We start from the raw sequence: 18,402 nt of genomic DNA, 5'->3' as shown, positions 1-18,402 counted from the left end.
TGTTTGTTGCAAGTATAATGGAAATTCTTTGAAAGTAAAAGCTTATATTGATTGAGTATATTTACATCAAAATATTACCTTTATGTTTTTATTCCGATAAAGAAGTGTATACTTTTTAAGTAGCTCCAGATCTGTAGCTCTCCGAAAAAAATATTATTGACAGACCGGAGAGCAACAGTGCCACTCATTAAAAAAAAACTGTATATTTATTGCACACAAAAAATGCGCCGTTTCTTGTTTTACATCTTCATTTTTTTAAACTATCATCTTAAAGTATCACTAACCGTGTATTTCTAACTTATTCCTTCACTGTTTACACAATAAAACATTCCTGATAATTGTTGTTAATAACCCTCCTGGCCCTGAATTCGAGATCATCGAATTTTTTTTCTATATACACTGCCATTTTGGTTTGCAAGATAATTCGGTCAAACGCACGTCGTGCAGACGTCAACTATGAGAGTACTTCGTAGAGGGGTAAGGAATTCTTAAAATCTATCTTTTTGCGATTGAGGTAAGAATTTGAATTAATCCAGAACTAAGCGCAAGATTTTGTGCGCAATAAATATACAGTTTTTACAATGGATGGTACTTTAGCTCTCCGGTCTGTCAATATATTTTTTTCGGAGAGTTACAGATCTGCAGCTAACTTTTTAACCATCATCTCTTTTTCCAAAGAAAAATTCATATCACATCATCTAAACGAACATATAAGTGAAACAAATTTCAAAGTAAAAACATTATACTGTGAAAGTTTCATGGGGGTTTAATTTTCGTAATTTTCGAGGTATGACGAGACCCACGAATTCATGTCCACCACGAAATGTAAAATGTTACATACGTCAGTGCTCATTAATTCTTGATCCACGAAATCAAATCAACACTAACCAAGAGATTTTCCTCAAACCATGAAAATTTGACCCCACGAAAATATGTGATTTTACAGTATGTTTTAAGCGTAAAAACTATTATTGGAAACATAAGTTAAAAGTCTCGATTGTTCGAAATAAATTCGTCAACTGTGTCAGGATATAATAGATCCATGGAAATTTTTTATAATTGTACTGTCTTTTGTTTCTAGATTTGTGCTGAAAAACACACAAATTGGAAATATACCCTCTATTTATAGGCTTATGACGAATCCAATATCACCATGAGGAGCGACAGGGGCAAGGAACACCCCCCCCCAAAAAAAATATATCAGTGCCATGTATATTTTTATAATTATTGGCGACATCTTAGTATCTGACATCCCTGAGTATACTTAGCCTTATTTTCCAAGTACAGAAGAACGAAAAAAATATCAAAAATATTTCATTTCTGTCTTCTTTTCATCTTTTGAATCATTTTGCTAATCTGTATATCTACTTTTTTTACTTCAAATTTAGATATACCTCTGTCACCTGCAAACGGTATTTTATCTCTCTGCTGATTCAAGCTCTAGTATGAACAAATTCTAAACGAGTAAATTAATTTACAAACAAGTTTATAAAGCAAGAATATCAGTCATCATTTGTTAAGTTCTTTGGTTGATGAAATGACCTTGTCAACAAATACAATCTATCATTGAGGAAAATGCTGACTGATATTTTGATACAAATTGTTAGGCCATTATTTATACATAGAATTGTTGACGGATTTTTCTGTTATTTACCAATCATGACAATGAGTACTAACCATCCTTAAAGCGGTACTTGCTAAAGACCGAAGAATATTGACCAAAAGACACGTGTGTGATGATGTACTGCCAAATCCCTGGATTTTAATCCCATTGAACACATTTAGGATTTTTCTTTTAAGGAATGTCAAAGCTCCCTCCCCCATTCAACCGTTCTGAAAGATCCATTCAGTAGGTGTGGCAGCAGATGACGCAGTACAGCTAAAGCTACACATGACAAATAATGTCTCAAAGAAAATAAGCGAATTGACAAGAACTCTATACTATGTATTTATAGTACAATTACATTAAAAAAATTCTAATATTAAAAGTGTGTATGGTATGTTGGGACAATGTTTTGTATGGGGATGTTGGAATGGGGGGGGGCATACGAACCAATCACAATGCACTGGCGGGAAGGGGGGGGGTCATAATATACACACAATCGCAATGCACTGCATTGGTTTTTCACTGACTGTGATAATATATCTAAATGAACATGTACACTCTCGCGATCGTTTTTTTTTCTTTGATGTTAACAAAAGAATATTTAGATATTGTACATACATACTCATACATACCTAGGCTAAATGTACTGCAGTGATGGATCTAGGGAACTGATGCTTTTCGTCTCGGTCTTCCATTATTTTCCGAAATAATGTCCTCATATTCTCGTAATAAGGATAAACAATGCCTTGTCTCTTATCTTATCCCAATTTTCTTTAAAGATTCCCCTATTATTGCATTAAAATCCACTGCATCTCTCAGCTGATGTCGCCACTTTTGTAGATGTAAACAACACTCCGTGTCATCGAGTGCAAGCGTTTGGCTGAAGACGAATGCAGCCAAACGGCACATAAAAAGTGAATTATTTTAAAAATATGCTATTCTATGTAAAAAAAAAAAAGAATCACTAATAATTATTTATTTAAACATGAGAATATTGCCGTTTGCTAAAAATATATGCAAATAGTTATTTTGAGCTCTATTTCCTTATAAGGATTAATCAGGGCGGAGCAACTGTCATGACGTCAGACCTCATTATGACCTCATTATCATATTTTTATGTGTTGCCCTAACTGTACTGCGATTGAATTAAATGTTTCCATTGCCTCATTCACTGATTCATTTAATATGTAATGATGTCGTCTTATATGGCGTAAAAACGGAATTTCTGGCTCAAATTAATAATAAGAATAAGAATAAATAAATAAAACTACCATGCACATCATCCAGAATTTCAATTGAAAGGTGTAAAAATTTCTTTAATAGCACTCTGTCTATAAAATAATATATTTAGAAATAATAAAATTTCTAAATTTTTTTGTCGTTTTACTTTGACAAGAATAGTTTAGAAGCCTTTGTTAACATTCCATCTAATAACGGTGCAAGATGTAACCCTATCGCACCAATATTCGCGCTCAATCTCATCTTTGTGTGACTCGACGTCTTCGGAAGTTATCACTCTATCTGCCCCAGACAATATTTCCCCGCCGTCTGCCCTGTATATACGTTTGCCTATGTGTCACTTACCAACCTGGAACACTGCCCTTTAATTTGTTCTACCGCTAGGGTCTCTGGGTAGACATTTGTCTATGTGTATCTTACAACCTTCAACATTGCCCTTTTGTTCAACACAGCCCTTTTGTTTTTCTACCGGTAGGCTCTCTCTATAGACGTTTGTCTATGTGTAAATTAACAACCTTCAACATTGCCCTTTTGTTCAACCGTACGACTCTTTGCGTGACCGAAAATAATTCTTCTTGTTTCTACATGTACTTTCTATGATTTCATTCGGAAGCTCCTCTTTAACAAGAAAGCTTGTGTGGGTTTTTATAAACATCCTATTCAGATTTGAATTGATAAAACATTGTTTCCTTTTGGTTTTCCCTCACTGTTATAACTCGACTTCAACTCTCTTACAATGTTGAGTAGAATTGTAAATATGAAGGAGACGTACTCTTTCGCATTCAATTTCAGTTTGGTCAAATATTACGAGATTCTCTCAGAACAGCATTCGGAAGAACTACTCGCCAATACAATATTGCAACTTATTGCAGCTGTCTTTGGGATGTTCGGAAACACTCTTGTTCTTTTGTTGTACGGTAAATATATACAAGATAAAAGTGGTTCTCGATATTTTATTCCAGCTTTGGCTTTTGTGGATCTTGTTGGATGTTTATCAAATGCAGTCCATTATTACCTGGATGATACTGTGTACTATAATTACCCTGGGCTGAGTCTATGTAAAACATTGTACTTTTTGATATTGTTCACTGGAGGATTTTCTGCTCATTTAATACTTGTGATCGCATTGCAAAGGTATCTGTTCATTCTGTCGTCCATTTGGCCAGCAAATGACAAAGAAATTGCGCCGAATATCAGTTTCAATTATATTTTTGTTCTCCTTTGGTTACTCACTTCCATCATCGAGATTGATTGGACGAGAATTGATTTCGAACGAGTTAATTTCTTCACAGCAAGTCATTAGTTGTAGATCTAATGATTTTAGTTTCGAAGGACATCGAGTGATGATCTGGTACTTAGGGATTTTACTCCTCTTTATCTTATTAAACATCAGTGTTACATGTGCCCTGTACATTCCTGTTATTAGAGTTCTGTATAAATCTTTTTCACACGGAAGACCAAACATTCGCAATCATCGAGATTACATTGCCAATACTCGTTCTGAAGAAAGGCGTTTATCTGATATGGAAAATATTAATACGGAGGAACGTCCTAAACAAGATGTAAGACGAAATAATTTTGAACATTGCAATAAATCAATAGTTGACAGAAATCGGAAGTTAAAATCGAGACACAGAATAACGACCATGTTTCTTGCCATCATTATTGTGTACATAGCTTCGTATTTGACGACACTCGTTACACAAATCTTCGCCTTTGCAGAGCGCAGTGTTATGGACATGAAAGGATATAAGCTGAATATTTTATATTTTTTTCTCCGTTTTAACCTTCTGAATCATATTGCAAATCCATATATTTACTGGATTTTTGACATCAAATGTAGACAGGAAATGAGAAAGCTTTGTCGTTATTGTATCTTCAAACGTTAGATTTTTGCAGTGAATTCATTAGCACTGTTGTTTTTGTTACATTTTGTCAATTTGAGTTTCTTACTGAATGAAAGCAAAGTTCATTACAATAATTTTATGTATATAACAATAAATCCATAAGCAAATTGAAAGTGGTGGAGGGGGCTATATGAAAGTGGGGGCTAAGCCTACAATAAAAGGTAAACCCCAATTTTCAATGTCTATATATTGTGTTAATATTTGCAAAAAAAAATAGATACCCCCCCCCCGCCCCCTGGTTCCGACGCCTTTGAAATCTTTTATTTCTTTCAAAATTAATCATAATGTACACTCGTATTTTCGTGATCATTTCGCAAATATTTCAAAACAAAAATAAAAACAAAAAAAATTCAGTGAACATGGCGTTATGAATATAACAATTGCTCTGCTTGCATATTCCATGATGCGCGATAGTGGAAAATTTGCTAGCAACGCAATTGCTATTCATAACGCCACGCTCACTGAATACTCAGAAATCGTTGTTTTTTACTTAAATTTGCAATATTTGATGATGTCGAGAACATAAGAGGAAATCCTGGTTTTCAGAAGGATGCAGCTTGTTGTCTCCAATAAAGAAAAACACGGCTATTAAATCATTATACCTGATCATTGCACCTTTTCTCTAATAAATTACATACACTTTTAAAAGAATCTGCCTCTTAAACACAGTTCTCTGGATATAAGCTGTGTCATCGTCACATTCTCTTAATTTTTAGCCTTGCTTATTGCTCAAAGAGCAATTGCCGGCTTATGTCATCCTGTTCAAGACAGGAAGTCAACCCCATAGTCGCCATTTTAAAGTTACGTGTAAAAACATAGTTCTTACTCTCAACCGCTTTTGAGATAATACAAACGCTAAATAAAACAACAAAAATAAAACGAAGTTTTATCTATATAAATAAATATTAGTAGTAATGACTTTGAAAACATCAGTCCTAAGTCAAGGAACAAAGTTCATAAGCGTAAGGATTTTTGATAATCAGTGTTATCGTAGTTCTCTACACATACGAGCTAAAGCAGGAGAGGGAACCAGACTGACCTGTTTGTTTACAATCAAATGCGGTGCCAGATTAATTCTGATTCTGACAAAATTGGACCCTGGTATTAGGATTGAAAAACTCACTGTCAGTGGCTTATCACTTTATGACTTATATTAATAGTTTTTAAATAATTTGTTCATCAGAATATAAACGTGATTTGTGTAAGAAATTCATTCTACTCTGAAAATGAGCCCGGCTCTCTGTACTTCTGAGTACTTTCATTGCTTTGATGCAGTTCTGACGTCATCGATCAACGTTATTGAAACCCTATGACAATAATCAGTAATTTAACACTATGATAAAAAAGACAAAGCTTTAATAAAGACTATAACTCCAGAATGCTTTCATTGATTTGTTAAGTTCTTTTTTATCTTTAGAGCCGAAATCCTTCTTTAATTAAAGAAATGCTGTTTTTTTCTGAATGTTAAATCGCCCAAGTGTGCAGAGTTATCATTCTTTGTACAACTATGCGAAAATATGATAAGACAAAATAAAAGCATGACACTTCTCTTTGATTTTCAAAAAGTTGTTATACAATTAAAAACAATGACCAAAGTTAAATTTTTTAAGATATAAATAAGCAATTTTAAATAATTCTGAGGTTGTTTTTTTTTTTTTTTTGTCAAATAATATAATTTAAAATTTTTTAAAAACTTTTTTTAAAAAGTTTACTCCTTTGGCAAAACATTTCATAAATATACTACTGAATTCGTATTAATATTGTAGTAGAGCTTGTACTATACGAGTGTGAAATAGGAATTGCAAACATAGCAGAAGCAGTTGCCTCTGGCAAGCACTCTGTCAACAAAAGAATATTATAAAATTAATTGATTGATTGTATATTGTTTAATGTTTTTCACTCGTATGGAGACGCCACCACTTGCCCGTAGAAAGCTGCAAATTTTGTTCTTTACTCGGTACATTGAGCAGGGAAGATCTTTTTTCGTGCCAGCATATACTGCGACATAAGACCTCGGTTTTTTCGGTCTCATCCGAAGGACCGGTCTTCACGTCCTATAGTGGGATTCGGACCCGCGACGTAAGGATCAACTCCCTATTTCGCTACTCTAAAGCAGACGCTTTAACCTATAGAATAGAATTTCTGAATTTGATTCGTTAAACTTTAACGAGAAGCGTCCATTAATATTCGAACTAATAAAGGTAGATCATTGAACCTCATAAAACCCCTGTTCGTGCTGGATTGCATCTTTACGTCCCTACACGGCTTCAGAATTGCTCACTCTATCTGCTCTTGCCTCTTTCTCCCCGCCTTCCTCCCTGTATTGATGGTTGTTTATGTATAATTTCTCAACCTTCATCACTGCCCTTTTGTTATCCTCTTAGGCTCTCTGCGTGACCGGAAGTAATGTTTTTCAACTCTCCATGACCTCACTCGAAAACGGATCTTTAACAATGAATGTTGTGTGTGTTTATTTACACATCCTTTTCAGATATCAATTCATAAAACATCACATTCCTTTAACCACTGCTGTCACTCGACTCCTTCCCTGTTACAAGTTGAGTAAAATAGGAAGTATGAGCGAGACGTATTATTTGGAGTTTAATTTCAGCTGGGATAAATATTACTAGTTTCTTTCAAAGCAACGTTTTTTAATAGCTACTCCCCAATACAATAGTGCAACTAATCGCAGCTATCTTTGGAATACTAGAGAACTCTCTCTCGTTATGTTGTTGTACAGTAGATACATACAAGATAAAAATCGTTCCCGGTGTTTGGGTTCACCCTATGCAAAACAATGTATTCTTTAATTTTGTTCACCGGAGGACTTTCCGCACATTTTATCCTTCTGATAGCATTGCAAATGTACCTATTTATCTGTCGTCCATTTAGCCAGCTATTGACAACCAGATTGCGCCGAATATCTGTTTTAATTATATTTTTTATCTCATTTGGTTACTTACTTCCATCATTGAAATTGGCTGGACGAGAATTGATTTCGAACGAGTTAATTTCTTCCCAGCAAGTCGTTAGATGTAGGTCTTATGATTTTAGTTTCAAAGGAGATCAAGTGGTAATTTCGTACATAGGAATTTTACTCTTGGTTGTCTTATCAAACATTTGTATTACATCTGCCCTCTACATCCCCGTGATAAGAGCTATGTATAGAACACTTTCACCTGCAAGAACAAAAACTTGCAATCATCGAGATTGCAATGGCAGCTCCCGTTCCGTAGATATTGAAAATATTGATAGGGAGGAACGCCCTGAACAAGATGTAAGAGAAAATAACGATGAACATTGCAACAATTCAAAAATTGTCAGGAAACGGAAGTTGAAAGCGAAACAGAGAGTTACCGTCATGTTTCTCGTCATCATTATTGTTTACGTAGTTTCGTATTTGACGTCAATCGTTACACAAATTTACGCCTTTGCAGAGACACACCTCCCAACCTTATTAATATTCAGGGTCATGAACCCAAGGGAGCATTCATTGCATCAGATATTTTCTTTAAACAAGGAAAGACAACTCAAGATTTTTTTTTAATTGTATAGTCAGTTTCTTTTATCAATTTATATATATTTAAATAGTGATAAGATTGGGACAAAAAAAAAGAAAAAAAATATTGTGAGATATATGTTTTATTTCATCAAGATCACTTCTGGTCAATTTTTATGTTGAATAAGTAAAACATTAACACACAGTGTATTTTCAGTATGAAATACTGCATAGGTATATGAACATGTTCACTAAATTTCTGTTTAATAAATACAGGTAAATTGATTTTCAAGTATACCCGATTTCACATAAGCTACATATCTGCAGCTGCTAGTACATGCAAATATTTCTGGGAGGTATCTATCTACATAATTATATTCAATTATTAATTTTTTCTGTTAACTGAATTCAACAAAAATAATTTAAACTGCTATGTACACCATTTATATATTATGACGCATATTGAAAAAAAGACAAAGTAAACAAACAGCATGCAATCATGTTTGTATTTACAAGAAATTTACTAAGCACTACATGTAGACAGACAATAGAATGTTCAACAACAAATAAGTTGTATATTACAAGCATATGTTATAATAAAGATTATGCTGTTTAAAAATGAAGTAAAAATTTATAAATCTATATTTAGATACCCTTCACAAGATCTCCAAATTTTGACAATTTTTAATAAACAAAATTAAGTGCACATGTACATTCTAAATATTTTTTTTTCATACTCAAAAAAATTAAAGTTCCATTTTTTAAAGATAATCAACCTTATAATAAAATTCAGAATAAAAATGTTCAAGTGTTTCTTTTTTTTACTGATCCGGTTTAAAATACATATGTATTACAATATGTAATTCATATAGTTTAAGCATGCAATACCAGTGAGAGCTACATGTAGCTATTACCTCCCTTTTTTACAAACATTTTCTATACTGTGATTGAATTAAAAACATCAGTTTTAAGTTAAAAATCTTATCTTATTATTTTATAACCTATGAAGTCACCTGCATGGCACAGTGGCAAGAGCGTCTGCTGGAGAGTCATGAGTAAGGAGTTGATCCTTAAATTGCTGGTTCGAAATCCCACAGTCGGACATAGAGATGAGACTGTATATACAGAAGTCCTGTTTTGCAGTAGGTGCTAGCACCAAAAAGATCCCCCATTGCTCAATTAGCCATGTGTACCAAGTAAAGGACAAAATTTGCAGCTCTCCACTGGCAAATGTTGGCATCCCCATATGAGTGAAAAATTCTCAAGAAGAATGTTAAACAACATACAAATAAACTATAGAGTCTTTGAATATGCAAATTCTTTTTTTCCGAGAAAGAGATCCTCAAATGATGTTTAGATATGGTTCATAAGAGTAGAAAAGTACTGCAAATCCCAGCTAGTCTTCATGAATTCAGTAACCATTTGTTATATGGTCTGAAAAATATAAAATGTTAATGCATTAACATGAAAGTATATGATTGATATTTTTATAATTCATCATAAATTAATTGAATCAATAAAATAAAGTCACACTTGTTATCTTGAAATGCTTATGGGACTGATGAAAAAAAACTGATATATCCAAGAGATTCAGGGTAAGATATATAGAAAAAAATGCCGTTCAAGGGACTTTAAAATGACTTTGATATCTCAATGTGTTCAAGATATCACTCAGTGTCAAAGATATATACCAAATTTCAACTCTAAACAGGGTATATAAAATTCATTTACATGTATGCCATTTACAGTTGCTATAGTAATTCAATCTACCATTGTTCATTAATAATCTGCATGAGAAAGAGATATGAGCAAAATGAGCAAATTAAATTACAAAAGTAAATCATATATATGCAATTCCATGTGTTTGCAAATCATTCATCCAATTTGTAATACTGTCATGAACGTCAACATACCCTAGTAATCAAAGTTGTTTGATTTTAAGATACTGTTGTTTAACTATACTTATTCAGATGGCACTGTATTCATTTTAATCTCTACTTAACTTACAAGAGGCCCATGGGCCACATCGCTCACCTGAGCACTAAGGGTAGGAAAAAGTAGAAAATGGCTTTTTATTGTAAAGTTTAAATCCAAAAGTAGTCCCATGACCAATCATGGATTTGCTATTTTTTAGAAAATGATTTTTTAAGAATTTTCCTATATACATCTTTAAAAACTTTGGTCAGCCAATTTGGCCACGCCCTACCCCCAGGGGTCATGATTTGAACAAACGTGGATTTACACTTCCTGAGCATGTTTCCATATAAATATGATCAATTACCGCTTTGTCATTCTTGGGGAGAAGATTTTAAAAGAATTTTCCTATATATTTCTATGTAAAACTTTGGTCGGCCATTTTGGCCCCGCCCTACCCCCGGGGGTCATGATTTGAACAAACTTGAATCTACACTACCTGAGGATGTTTCCCCATAAGTTTCATCTTTCCTGGCACAGTGGTTCTAGAAGAAGATTTTTAAAATATGCCACCAAATTTTCATTAATTCCCAATTATCTCCCCTTGAAAGGGCCAAACTTGAATCCCCTTCACCCAAGGATACTTTGTGGTAAGTTTGGTTGAAATTGGCCCAGCGGTTCTTGAGAAGAATTCGAAAATGTGAAAAGTTTACAGACAGACGGACAGATGGACAGACAGACGGACGCCAGACAAAATGTGATCAGAAAAGCTCACTTGAGCTTTCAGCTCAGGTGAGCTAAAAAGCCAAGAAATAAACAAAATGATTTTTCAATATTTACATAGGACTTTCAAGATATAAAACATTCTGTTTCTAATTATGGCACATCCATTACCCTTGATTCTGGGATTCTGTACTAGGATGTATTCGTTCAATAAATATGATGTATCGTGGCCCTGATAATCTTGAATAGATTTCATAATAAAAGGCTTCAGCCTTAAATATTCCAGAATAAAACTTTGATCCCCCACTGTGGACCCCCCTACCCTATAGCTATATGATCTGAACAAATCTAAATCTGCTCTTAACTATCTCAGAGTGACTAATCATGACCTGCCTATTCTTGAAAAGAATTATGATTTAAATTTTTGTCTACAGATTACTATTGTTCTCTCTATTTTATTGCTGTTCTCTATTTACATCAATAACATATCATCACCAGTAATCAACATACCTTCTCTTTGGACTTGACATCCTTTCCTTAGATTCTCGTGGTTGAAGCTTTCATCAGATAATTTGTTTGTTACAGCTGAACTACAAATATGATTAATAAGTTAATACAATCCTCTAAATTTAATTAATCCAAATAACATACAAGCATTTGCAATTATGTGGAAAAAAAACTGAATGAAAAATGCTGCAAAATAATCAATGCACTACATGCAAATCAGAAAAATATGTAATGCAATTATTTACAGTTTGCATAATATGCTGATGTATGTATCAGCATCATTTTCAGTTCATTAAATTGTTTGCTGAAACAGACAACCAACTGTATTTATACATTCTCTTTTAATGGATTGGATTTTCTTCTGCCTTTGAACTTACATGTACTGTTATGCAGCATGATGTGAGAATTTTTTCAACCATTCTTTATCATTGAAGTAATTCTGCTGAAAATAAACAGAATGTGATTAAATCTTTTGAGAATTAAACAAAAACAAAAATACTGATGCATGATTTTCAATTATATTGACCCTTTTATCAACATATCTCTCTCTCTCTCTCTCTCTCTCTCTCTCTAACTACATATAACTTTACACAGGATTCTTTTATACATTGATATACATGACATTGTACATGTAGATATTGGAGTAACTGGGCATGCTTAATATTTTTTCTTTGTTTATTCCAATCAGCATGATCAGGATGATAATAATTAAATAATAATGTTGCCTGCTATAAATGATATAAATTTATCCTTTCAATTACATATACAATACTCACAACAGTCAAACCTTGAACTTGCACATCACTGTCTTCAGAGTATATCCTGCAAGAAACATTCATTGCACATTATAATTGAATTGATTTGATTTTCTTTTTTATATTTGCTTTTTTTGTTTTCTTTTAATGAAATTATATTTTCTGTGCATTTAATACAGCATCATACACATACATATTGAAGACCATTTTTAAATTCAGTCAACAATGTCATATTCTTCAAAAGAAAAGACATACATTGTATACATGTAAACATCACCCAAATGAAAAAAAGGGGGAAACAAAATACTATAACAAACTACTTACAAAACACTGTGTCTTGAAAGTATTCCGATAGTATAGCAAATCACATGCAAATGAGCTAACAAAACACTATAACAAATTACTTTGAAAACACTCTAACAAACTACTTATGAAACACTCTAACAAACTATACTTACAAAACACTGTGTTTTGAAAGTATTCTCGATGTATAGCAAATCACATGCAAATGAGGCTAACAAAACACTCTAACAAACTACTAACAAATCATAAGTAACAATTCATCAATAAACCACTAAATTTGAATTTTAAAATATATAATCCACATGCAAGTCTTTGAAAACATCTAAACACAACCTAAACACAATCTCATTTTGATACATTATAAACACTTCTTGTTTCACAGTATTTTGAATTCAAGGATTGACTTTTCCAATCACATACATTTTCACAGAATTTTCAAGTATTATAATTAATTCATATCACTTAATCCAAAGCTTAAAACTGATCTAAGCTAGCTAGTTTATGGATTAAAGGACAATCTTAAAATAAATCAAAACCCAATAAAAACAGGCCATATATATATATACACATCCACATTCACAGATTATACTGTACTCCAGTAAAAAAGAATTATAACTTTATGACATGCAATAATAAATACCTCTTTTATATCCAGATTCATCCTGATTTTGCTTTTTCCAATCAGGGAATAATAATATTATCTAAAACTGTGCATGTCCCTTCACCAATCTCTTTGTTTCTCTCTGACCTATAGTGCTGGTGGTTTGAAAATTGGCGCAAATACTAGTCTAACACAGGATGTAAAAAGATAAGTTGTTCTTGGAAGCTTTTAATTTCTTAGATAATTCAACCCTAAACATGTCTGTTAATCAAATGAAATGCTAACAAAATATTACTTGGATGCACACAAGTGTAACGAAATACTTTCAAAATGCAATTTCATTCTGCAGAGTGTAAAGAAACATTAATAAACCAACATTGTAATGAAACATTAACAAAATACCATGCCATCCCAGTCCTATAAAGTGTTGCATTGATGTTTTTGTTTTAATGAAACACTTTCAAAACGTACAAACAAAATACAAAAGTATGTTTTGGTAGGGTTTTGAAGATATTTTAAAAGTATTTTGTTAGATTTCTTTTTCATTTGGGTCAGCAAAGCCCATATTTTAAAAAAGGAAAAAAAATATTTTTTCTTGTGTGTACAATTTGTGTGGGATGGTGCATATCATTAAAAAAAACAAACAACAAAAAAGGACGGAATGTCTCGATAGCTGACTTTACAATGCAAGGCTAAAAAAATTAATAGAAGGCCCATGTGACTGGGATCAGTGATTTTTTTTTTATCTAGGCTAGTACATGGTAGGGGGCATCTGTCTTTTGGGTCAGGTCTATGTATAACAAAATACAATTATAGTTGGGCTGGTAACTTGACAGGCTTGTTTCAAAGTTCTGTCATTTCGTTATTATGGTTTTGGGTCAGTCTCTTTTTATTAAAATCTAGTAGCCAGTGGGATATAGTAATATTATGATGAGCTGACCAGTAAAAAGCCTGAGTGAGCAGTTAAAGAAAACTATTTCCAGCCTGGGCCTACAATGATTTCACATTTGTGCTTCATGATATACATTTTCTAAATTCAATAATGTTTGTTTCTTACCTCATTGGGTCAATTGTGTTATTTTTGTCATACCTGCAGATGGCTGTTCAAAATGTACTCTAACCTGCAATAGACAAACAAAAAAGAAAATAACTTTTCATTTAACACATTGAAATAATTGAACAATATGTAAATAAAATACCTGTATTCTTACAAACAAAAATGCAAAACATCAATGTAAATTATCTTAAACAATATCTTTTCATTACACAGATTGATGCATGAATGCATGTAATTTATTATACCCCCTGCTTGATTAGCGGGAGGATATATTAAGTAATCGGTATGTCCGTCCGTCTGTTATGCTTTGGTGTACCCATCTCTTATCTGCTAATTCCTCTCATACCACTGAGTGATATTTGATGACTTTCACAGAATCTATATTACATATTGCAATTGTGCATCTTCTATTTTAATTTTTGATCCGCCACATATTTGGGGTTTCCCATAGCAAAACATGGACACAGTCATTATATTCATATGAGAAGCGATGGGTATCATTTAGTGTCAGAGCTCATTGCTCACAGTACCTCTAGTTTTATAATATTCATACTGTATTTCAGTAGCTACTTTTAGATGGGCAATACTTTAAAAGGGAAAATAGTGGTACACATAGAAATATTCAAAAATTTTCATAAACTGCATGTGTGATTGATTGATTGTATGTTGTTATAATGTCCCTCTTGAGAATTTTTCACTCATATGGAGATGCCACCACTTGCCGGTGGAGGGCTACAAATTTTGTCCTATGCTCAGCACTGAGGGCCTTTGAGCAGGGAGGGATCATTTTTGTGCCAGCACCTACAGCGACACGGGGCCTCGGTTTATATGGTCTCATCCGAAGGACCGGTCTCCACGTCCCACAGTGGGAATTGAACTTGCGACGTAAGGATTGACTCCTTACTTCCCGACTCTAGAGCAGACGCTCTAATCACTGCGCAACGCAGGCGACAACTGCATATGTGAAGTTTCATACCTGATATATACACAAGTATGTGAGAACTGCATTGACATCATCTGATCATAAATTCTATGATATTAAATTACTAAATTAGAAAATATTTCAGTAGCTAGTAACGACCATATTTTGATCAGTAGGCTATAGTGAAAACTGCATGATTGATATAAACAGCTGACACTATTGAAACTGCAAACAAATGTAAACAAACCTTTAATCCTTTATCCAGGTACACATGGATATGTGTAGAGGAAATTCGGAAGAACTTCTTGTGCATAAACACGAGTACGGATAGAATTAAATTTAGTCTCTTGGTATTTGAAAAAACACATATGGTTCTCACAAATCACTGGGTATTGATAAGTAAGAATAACGACTTTTATACGCGTAACTCTGCATATGCATGCATAGTAGACTACCTTACAAGTAGGAACGAACTATAAGCACACCTGCAATTTCTCTTCAATTTAAAACATGCTATTAATAACATTTGACAAACATGTCCTAAAATATTTAGCCATTTTGTGCTACAGGTAATCTAAAAAATAAATGAAATTCTACTTACGAGTGTTTTTGTTTACTAAATCAATGTATGTGGGTTAATCTTGACCGACATAAACTACTCCCTTCCACGTGGAAACATGTTTACAAAATCGAGAGGTGCTGTTTTGACACTTTAAAGTGCAATAGCACTTGACATAATAAGAAACTGCAAATCTACTTTCACTTTTCAGGTAAAGTAACGTTTGTTTTTCAACTTTTTGCAATTTACAAATCTTATAAATCGAGATAACATAAAGTTTTACCTCTTTTTTCATGTTGAATTTCTCTCTCGATTTTCACCTCTAGCATGTTGGTCTCGCTGAATTCTCGCGAGGAAAGCTGTTCGGACGTTTACGGATTTTGTTCATATTTTATTATGTTTATCTCCGAATTCTTCCGATTTATGCTAATGAGGTTAGGAGGTGTGAGAGAGCAGTGTTAAGGATCTTGAGGAATATAAGCTTAATATTTTATTCTTTTGTCTCCTTTTAACATCATGAATCATATTGCTAATCCATATATTTACTGGATTTTTGACATCAAATTTAGACAGGAACTGAGAAAGCTGTGTCGCTGTTGTAGCTTCAAACCCTGGATTTTCGCGGCGAACTGATGACCATTGTTGTTATATTTTTTGTCAAGTTGAGTTTCCTACTAAAAGAAAGTGATGTTCCTTACAATTTGTACATGGCATTGTGTAAAATAAATATCTTCAGTTTCAGTGCAGAATATATATTAGATTATGTTCTGAGTAACTGAAATTATGTTTTTATTCTGTTTAAATTCCCTTTGAATACTAGTTTCATTTAATATTTGAGAAAATTTGAAAGAAATTGCCAAACTAAATTGCCCTATCGCAAGGGCATACACATAATAATATATTTTTTTGCATGAAGATAAGGGATATTTTCCTTAACTTGAAAAATGCTGCTGCTTTCTTTAAATCGAGAGTGTGACTTTATAAGTACACAAAATACTTCGTAAAGGTCAAACATATTTCGAAATGAGTCCATTTACATAAAATGTTTACCAATAAAAAGCGACTTATATTTAAAAAGCAGCACTTTCTAGAAAGTACAAAGTATGCAGATACAAATGATAACTTAGAGTTTTAATTTCAAGTAAGTTATGCCCTTCCGATATTGAAAATTGTTTATGACACCCATTCAATACACATACTATGCGTTTTTCACGTGACTGACCATTGATGGTACCAATCTTAATTCAGTACATAGTAGGGTATATTATGTTATTTCAATAAGTATTTTAGTTTTGTGAGAAAAAAATGGCTTTGTAGAAATAAATTCAGTTCTAAAAAAGTTTCCGTTTCTGCACGTCTATATTCCATTGAATTCTCATAGTAAGCCTTAACAGTGCTGCGTAAGAAGCTTAATTCATGGTCATTATATCCCAAAAAGAGGTACCACACATAACAGTCAATCAGGACCAACTGTTTCTATCAGGATTTTTTAAGAATGAAGTATTGATCTATATATTTGAATAATTATGTCTTATGGGTGAAAAAAAGTACATTGGGACTTGACAAATAGACTTAAGTTAAAACAACATATCTTCAATAAACGTGAGTTCTTTTTTAATAACTGAGATTAGAAGTGGTCATTGAGCATCTCCGTGAAATAAATCCGGTTTTATGATGTAATTTATTGTTTCAATTGAATGCTTTGTCACGAATATTATTAATTATGTAGACACTTAGCGGGGTGATACGGAGATAAGTGGGGTCCTTGAAAATAATAATATTTGACGAGGCCTCATACCATTCTAAGTGTCTACATAACAAATTTTCCCCGTCAAAGATTTCTGAATAAAGTTCATTTTTTCTGAGTTAGCAAATCGTTCCGGAACAATTGTTTAATTGTTTATATTGTGACGTCGTCTTTTATGTTTATATGGCGACAGATATAAGGCTCTTTCAAATGAAAACAAGGTATTGATTATGATTTGTACAGCATAACACGTGGAGCGGGCATACAGATTTGGTGTGTGGTGGGAAGGTCACGTGGAGGGGCATATTAGCAGTTCATTTCCAGAATCAATTGTACAATAAAAAATATACTTGATGTCCTAAAATCATGCAAAGCATTTATTCCTAAATAAAGAGATTTCTTTTCAATTATAGCTATGAACCATAAATGATCAAAACAAATTTCATAAGAGGAAGAGCATGAATAAAAACAGTGGTATACTTGATATATTACTTCAATGTTGCATTGGTGTTAATCTTTAGAAACATTGTTACAAAAAAAATTGAAAATGAACTGCTTATTGTTGACATCAAAAATATGAAAGTTTGTTAAAGTTTTTGTTTATTCAAAATGGTATTTTTAATTCAATACATTAATAAGTATTTAAAAGTTTGTACGAAATTAAAAAAAAATAATATCCATTTAACAATAGAATACTTTGTTTGGTAGTGGATTTGGCAGTGGTGTTAACAGTGAAAAAGATGATTTCTTCCTTTGTATCATCATTTCTCTCCAAAAAACGGTAAACTGCAATTTATTTTTAACTCATCCCAAAAATACAGATTTAAGAGTAATTCCAAGGGATAATAAGCAAGTTTCGTCAACTTTCAGTGGCATTTTGTTTGCTTTCTATAATATCGCTAATTTTCGTAGAATGTTTTATTTTCGTCGTTTTAGAGGTATGGAGAAACCAGTTCTCGCCGTTTATAGAATGTTTTTGAAGTTAATGGAATTGGAAGACGTTTGTTTTTATATTTGAGCAATACTTTGACTCTTTGGCTTCCAACAAAACATATATTTGTCT

At 32.9% G+C, this 18,402-nt stretch overlaps 2 long non-coding RNA genes and 1 pseudogene across 3 annotated transcripts; 1 reads left to right on the top strand and 2 right to left on the bottom strand.

Annotated features, from left to right (window-relative positions):
• The first annotated feature begins 3,602 nt into the window (after positions 1 to 3,602).
• On the top strand, positions 3,603 to 4,767 carry LOC134268955 (thyrotropin-releasing hormone receptor-like; annotated as a pseudogene).
• Positions 4,768 to 8,378: 3,611 nt separating this feature from the next.
• Positions 8,379 to 11,466, bottom strand: LOC134268953 (uncharacterized). The gene is made up of 2 exons (XR_009992471.1): positions 11,399 to 11,466; positions 8,379 to 9,685 (listed from the first exon to the last, which is right to left on the bottom strand). It is a non-coding gene; the product is annotated as an uncharacterized LOC134268953 (long non-coding RNA).
• Positions 11,467 to 11,794: 328 nt separating this feature from the next.
• Positions 11,795 to 15,845, bottom strand: LOC134268954 (uncharacterized). 2 transcript variants are annotated; one of them, XR_009992472.1, is made up of 4 exons: positions 15,635 to 15,845; positions 14,112 to 14,175; positions 12,172 to 12,217; positions 11,795 to 11,834 (listed from the first exon to the last, which is right to left on the bottom strand). It is a non-coding gene; the product is annotated as an uncharacterized LOC134268954 (long non-coding RNA). The 2 variants fall into 2 exon arrangements; XR_009992473.1 differs by having other exon boundaries at positions 11,811 to 11,837.
• Between the last annotated feature and the right edge of the window lie 2,557 nt (positions 15,846 to 18,402).

Source organism: Saccostrea cucullata, unplaced genomic scaffold (genome assembly GCF_032062105.1).
Source record: "Saccostrea cucullata isolate Sc308-1 unplaced genomic scaffold, CSIRO_AGI_Scuc_v1 ctg9326, whole genome shotgun sequence".
In the NCBI taxonomy this organism is placed as follows: Eukaryota; Metazoa; Mollusca; class Bivalvia; order Ostreida; family Ostreidae; genus Saccostrea; species Saccostrea cuccullata.
The sequence above is the reverse complement of the archived record's forward strand: the minus strand, read 5'-3'. Positions and strand labels throughout refer to the sequence as shown.